The following is a 6,620-nucleotide window of genomic DNA, read 5'->3' on the forward strand; positions in this document are numbered from 1 at the left end:
TTCAGCAGGCAAAGGAAAGGTTATATTCACAAGGCGTCTCTGAGTCCTTCAAATGATACCAAAGCAGGGGCCACCTGGTCAACCCCAGCCTGAGCCTGGCCTGGCTGCGAAGCTCACAAATTAACCTCATCAGCAGGAGACAGCTGTCCCTATTTAAACCCTTTCCAGTGGGGCCATGACCAACACCTAGAACATGCTCAGCTGAGGGGGACTGCGCTAGAACACTATTTGGGAAGTGGCCTGGAACTTTATTCCCTGATCATGATGCAGCCAACACTAGATTTGTGAGCTCGGGAAGCCTGCTGTCTTGCTTCAGGGCTGACCCACTGCTGAAACACGCCAGCAACTTGTTTGTCCTTTGTTGAACTCAGAGTTTACCCTATAGAGAATCTCTTCCTTCTCTGGCTTTCTGCGGCTCTCAGCAAAGGACCGAAATGCTCAGTGTGGCCACTGTGGTCCAGCCCACATCTGCCCCTTTGATGCCAACTTGCCCCCCTGCTTCCCTGCCTTCCAGCTGCCCTGGCCTCCCCTCCGCTCCTTGGTGAAGCCACACTTTTTACACCATGGGACCTTTGCTCATGCTCTCCCTCCACCTGAAACATTCAGCCCTCACCCATCTGACCCCTGCTCATCCTCCAGATCTCAGCCCAAGCATCACCTCCCCGCCGAAGCTTTTCCAGAGCCCCTGACTGGGTCCAGCACTCTGCCCTGTGCCTGCAGGGGGAGTTCCTGCACGATGGATGTCGGCTCTACCTTCCATGAAAGTAGGGACTGGTGGTCCCAGGCCCGGTGGCCTGCTCCTGGCACGCAGGAGGGGCCCCATGAATGAGATGCATGTCCTGAACTGGTCAGGGATGGCCTCCAATGTGTCCATCCTGGTCTCCACTCTCTTTATCTTTCTGCTCCTGCCTCCTTTTTTTCTTTGCTTTCCCTTCCTTCCTTCCTTCCTCTTCATCCTTTCCATTCATTCCTCCTTCCTTCCTGGCCCTTGGGCCTACCTGTGGCTCCCAAAAACACTATTTAAGCCAACAGAAAAGCACTCAGAATTAAAGAAAAAGTTGCCACAGCTTGGCAGAATGTGTTGCCCTTCACCTAGATCAGCCCAGACCCAGGGCCTAGAGGGGAAATCTGATTCCCACTGTAGCCGTTTCCTAAGGCTGCTGTAACAAGTACCACAGACTGGGTGGCTCACACAACAGAAATTTCTTGTCTCATAGTTCTGGAGGCCAGAAGTTCAAAATCACGGCATCTTCAGGGCGGTTTCTCCTGAGGGCTTTGAGGGAAGGATCTGGCCCAGGCCTTTCTCCTTGACTTGTAGATGGCCGTCTTCTCCCTGTGTCTTGTCACATCATCTTTCCTCTGTATATGTCACTGTGTCTCAATTTCCCCTTTTTAAAAGGTCACCAGTCATACTGGATTAGGACCCACCCTAATGATCTCTGATAACCAGGCTTCCCTGATGGCACAGTGATTAAGAATCTGCCTGCCAATGCAGGGGACACGGGCTCGATCCCTGGTCCAGGAAGATCCCACATGCTGTGGAGCAACTAAGCCCCTGCGCCACAACTACTGAAGCCCGCGTGCCTAGAGCCTGTGCTCTGCAGCAAGAGAAGCCACTGCAACGAGAAGCCCGCGCATCGCAACGAAGAGTAACCCCTACTCGCCACAACTAGAGACAGCCCGCAGGCAGCAATGAAGACCCAACGCAGCCAAAAATAAACAAATAAATAAATAAATTTATAAACAAAACAAAACAAAGCTGGATGACCTCTGTCAGGACACTAACTCCCAATAAGGTCACATTCTGAAATACTGGAGGTTAGGAGTTCCACATATGAATTTGAGGGGGAGACACAATTTAACCCATAACAACTACCTTCTACCCACCCGTTGACCACACCCTTTTTGACTTATTGAATGAGATAAAAATAGGGAACCACAGGGACACATCATCTTCTGAAGAAATTATATGGGAGTCTCGGGATGGGGAAGGACAAGATAGGAATGTGAAGGGGAGAAAGACACCCAAGAGTGAGAAAGGAGGGTTGAACTGACAGAGAGCTAAAGCTATGTTCATAGCCTCGCCCAGGGGTTCCGCGGCTGTGCTCTGGGGCTCTGTGGGGCCTGGGTTCATACCTCAGATCTGCCACATACTGGCAGTGGGGCCTTTCCCCTCACTTGTCAAATGTGATAATAATGGCACCTAACTTACGGGATGGTTGTGAAGGGCTTAGTACTGTGCCCGGCTCATGGTAACTCAGTACGCAGTAGGCGGGCTGTCGCTGTTATTACCAGCAGCGGAGGTCTAGCCTGAGTAAAACGGTGGTCCAGAAAGAAGCTGTGACAGAGAAGAGACTAACTGCCACTGATTCAGGCCCCGTGACTCTGTTCTCATGAACAGCAATGAAGACAAGGGAACCAGAGCAACGGTCAGCCCGAGGCTTCTTCAGCTGTAGCCTGTGGACCAAAGGCATCAGAACCAGCTGGGCCCCAGCCAGGAAATGCAGAATCCTGGGCCCCTCATGAACCCGGCTACGTCAGGACTTGTGTGGGTAGGTCCCGGGAACCTGAAGTTTAAAAAATCTTTTTAATTAGCTTATTTTTTGAAGTATAGTTGATTTATAATGTGTTAATTTCTGCTGTACAGCAAAGTGATTCAGTTCCACATAGACATACATTTAAAAAATATTCTTTTCCATTATAGTTTATCACAGGGTATTGAATATAGTTTCCTGTGCTACATAGTAGGACCTTGTTGTTTAGCCATTTTATATGTAATAGTTTGCATCTGCTAACCCCAAACTCTCACTCTGTCCCTCCCTCCTCTTCCCCTTGGCAACCACAAGTCTGTCCTCTATGAACCTGGTGTTTTAAAGAAGCTCCCATGTGATTCTCATGCACATTAAAGTCTGAAAACACCTGGGCCAGACCACAGGTTCTGGAGCGGCAGAGATGAGTCTTGTCCATCAGTAACCCCCAGATCTACACAGCCCTGGTGTGAGGTAGGCACACTCTCGCACCTGTTCCTATTGCCAGCGTTCCTTGGCTGAAGTCAGAGAGGTGGGCTTGAGCAATCATGCATAAAACAAATCTCTGTGTGTCATGTTTTAAACGTTCAATTTAGAGAAATTGCACTGGCAAATCAAGCCTTTTACATCACTGTAAACTTCACTGAGCCCAGATACTACATTCTGGATTGCCCATTCCTCCTCTCTCCACGGCTGGAGTCACCTAGTCTTGACCTCGGGCGTAGCTCAAGATGACCTCTGACCTTAGGCTAGAGGGGTGTCAGGATATCTGGCCCAGCACCCTTGCTGTGTCCGTCTCTGTACCATCTCCTCTCTTCTTGGGCACCATCCACTGCCTGCTGCAGGAAGGCCTGAGGCCCACCTTGTCCCCCAGGGCCTGCGTTCATGTCTTGTTCCCAAACACCGAGCCCCAAAGGTCATGGGTCCTCGAGGCTGAGATTCTGTCCCCAGGCCAATTTAGGGTTCTGCCGTCTTCTTGGCAAAGCTTCCAAATTCTGGTCTACTTTCTAGGGCCTTCAGATCTCATCTGTTGCTGAAGTCCATCTGTCACCAAACTCCACCTGCCTCTCAGGACACCTCCAGTGATCCCCCAAATCATAGACGGCATACTGGTAAGCAGCACAACCTGGGTGTAAGCTTGGCTCTGCCATTTGGTAACTGTGTGACTGTAGGCAAATGGCCCAGCCCACCGAGCTCAATTCCTGCAGCCGTGACAGCCCTACTTCACAGGGTTGTTACGAGAATCTGGCGAGGTCACACACGTCAAGTCAGGCACGGTACCTGGCTCATATAAGGGCTCAAGAAACGCTGGCCACCAGCACAGAAGCTCCTCTATTCTGAAAGCTTGGAAATGCAAGCAAAACTCCACACCAAGCAAAAGCACCACCAGCTGCCCAGAAGGTGGCACTGATGGTCACTCAGAGAGTCACTTTGGACCTTGGAACAAATGGACTTGTGAGCAGCCTTTTCAGAACTCACCTTTCAATGATAATAATAATAGTAATAACAATAACAACAAGAAATACTTAGGTTTTACTCATTATAAACCAGGCACCGAGCTAAGACTATTACTCATTTGATCCTTTCAGTAATAAGGCTGGTACTTTATTACCCCATTTTACAGATGAGGAGACTGAGGCACAAGGTCACAGGACTAGTAAGTGTCAGAGTCCAAACTGAACCCCAGCTTCTTCCTGGCTGCAGAATCTATGTACTTAACCACTATTCTGCTGCCTCTCTTAAGTAGTAACATTTAGGAATCAAAATAATTACTATTGGGCTTCCCTGGTGGTGCCGTGGTTAATCCACCCGCCAACGCAGGGGCCCCAGTTCGAGCCCTGGTCCAGGAAGATCCCGCATGCTGCGGAGCAGCTAAGCCTGTGCGCCACAACTACTGAGCCTGCACTCTAGAGCCCACGAGCCACAACTACTGAAGTCAGTGCTCCTAGAGCCCGTGCTCCACAGCAAGAGAAGCCATACCAACAATGAGAAGCCCGCGCACCGCAACGAAGAGTAGCCTCCGCTCACCTCAACTAGAGAAAGCCCGTGCGCAGCAACAAAGACCCAACGCAGCCAAAATAAATAACTAACTAACTAAATAAAAAAGACTTTGCGCTCCCAATGCAGGGGGCCTGGGTTCGATCCCTGGTCAGGGAACTAGATCCCACATGCATGCCACAGCTAAGAGTTTGCATGCCACAACTAAGGAGCCCGGGAGCCGCAACTAAGACCCAGGGCAACCAAAAATATATATATAATAATAATAATAATAATAATAATAATAATAATTACTATTCCCTCCCTCCCTCTTCTCTTGCTATAGGCCACTGGCCCAGATGCTTGTCCTTGTCCTCTACCTTGGACTCCTTTACCTCCCAGCTGAGTTGGACATCCTGTCAGCCCAGGTTCATTCTCTGTTATCTGCCCCCCCAGGTAAGTCCCCACCTTTCTCTATGGCTGAATGGGCTGGATCCAGTCCCATCTTTAGGTGGGACACCTTGACAGTATTTGATGAACTTGACGAGTGAATCCTTTCTTAAGGAAAAACAGTCATTCACTTACAATTTATGTGTCCTGGATAGTTGTTAGATTGACCTAAAACAGGGTATGTCTGTAGCACGACCGATTGCAGATTATTTTTCCAGTAGCTTAAATCAAGGAGTATTGCATTAGCCAAGTAATGCCTATTTGATGAGGTGGAAGGGATGTGTCTTCCCCTCTGTATGGTCTCTGACTGCTGGAAGCTGGCACAGGGGGGCCAGCGGCTCCATGACCTGTAACAGTTTATTCAGGGTCCACATAATGCGCCTCAGCAGAGTGAGCGAGCACATCTCTGTCCTGGCATCAGACATCCCTTTGCTAGGTGTAGATAGAACGCATGGATGTCTGTCCACTGTCGCCGTGGAAATATCATCATCAGAGTTGGTGCTACCTGCCTGTGAAATCAAACCATTTAATGCACTGGATGCTGCTTCCTTAAATCCTTTTTGGAAACTGCAAGCCATATATGTGTATGTGCACACCAGATTTGGGAGGAAGTTTACAAGTAACTCAATGTCTTGTCCCTTAATTTTTTGTGTATTAACTTTGTTTTTGATAAAGTACTGCATTTACAAATCCATTTCCTCATGCTAAAATGGTAGAATCAACAGAAGACAGTCAGGTACACGATCTCAAAAGGGGAATTTCCTCGGAAGCCCTCAATGACCAACACAAAGAAAACAAGGGGAGTTTGCAACTGTGAATCACAGTCTCCACCAAAATCCACATTCATTCACCCAGACAGCCCTGGGAGGCAGCTGGCCAGCCCTTTGCTAGACACCACTTGGCAAAGCTGATTTCTCTCCAACCCTTTGCCACTGTTGGGCTGGCTCGCCCTCACTCAGAGCCCAGTTCACCCTCTGCCCGGATGATTGCATCCGCCCACCGGTGTTCACGGAGCTAAATCATAAACAGTTGCATCCCTATAGCAAATGAAAGGGAAAGTGCCAGTCACCGAAGCAGGAAAGTGGGGGTGGATTTAAACAGCTGGAGAGAGCACAGAGCATTTGTGTCTGCTGAGGCACAGAGTGAGCTCTTGCACCTGAGAGGCGAGATAAGTGGGTGCCCTCTTGGGTCTCTGAAAAATGGGTCCGTGATTAAACACCTGAAATTCCCACCCCAGCACCTGGAGGTCTGAAGTTTTCGAACGCTCCGTCTAGAAGCCTTGCATACTTTTGGCATATAATAGTGACGTAGGTGTGGATAGCGTCAGTGCCAGAGAATGTGCCCAGTGGCTAGCCATTCCCATTCCCTCTCTGCCGGTGCCTATCTGGAGGGGCACTGAAATGAGGATGTGATTTTCAAAGAAGATCAGGACAGTAAGAAGTAATCCAGGTGACCAGCAGGGCCATCAGAATCCCACCCTCTCAAACACACTCAGATAATCCTATGTTTCAGCCCAACTTTGATATCAAAAGGTTGAACAAATCTAAGGTGCCCACCCAGTGGACAGGATTTCTAGGTACCTGAATTTCCAGGCTACCTAAGAGGGTAAGTGTGGCAAGCAGGATGATGCCAGGCAGGCTCACGAAGGCCACAGTGTCCTGCTGA

General features: G+C 49.4%; 1 protein-coding gene across 1 annotated transcript in view; it reads right to left on the minus strand.

Moving 5' to 3' along the window:
* FGF1 (fibroblast growth factor 1) overlaps nt 1-6,620 on the minus strand; it is a 95,494-nt gene that overhangs the window by 88,239 nt on the left and 635 nt on the right. The window lies entirely within an intron of this gene.

Source organism: Lipotes vexillifer, unplaced genomic scaffold (genome assembly GCF_000442215.2).
Source record: "Lipotes vexillifer unplaced genomic scaffold, Lipotes_vexillifer_v1.1 scaffold99, whole genome shotgun sequence".
Taxonomy (NCBI): Eukaryota; Metazoa; Chordata; class Mammalia; order Artiodactyla; family Lipotidae; genus Lipotes; species Lipotes vexillifer.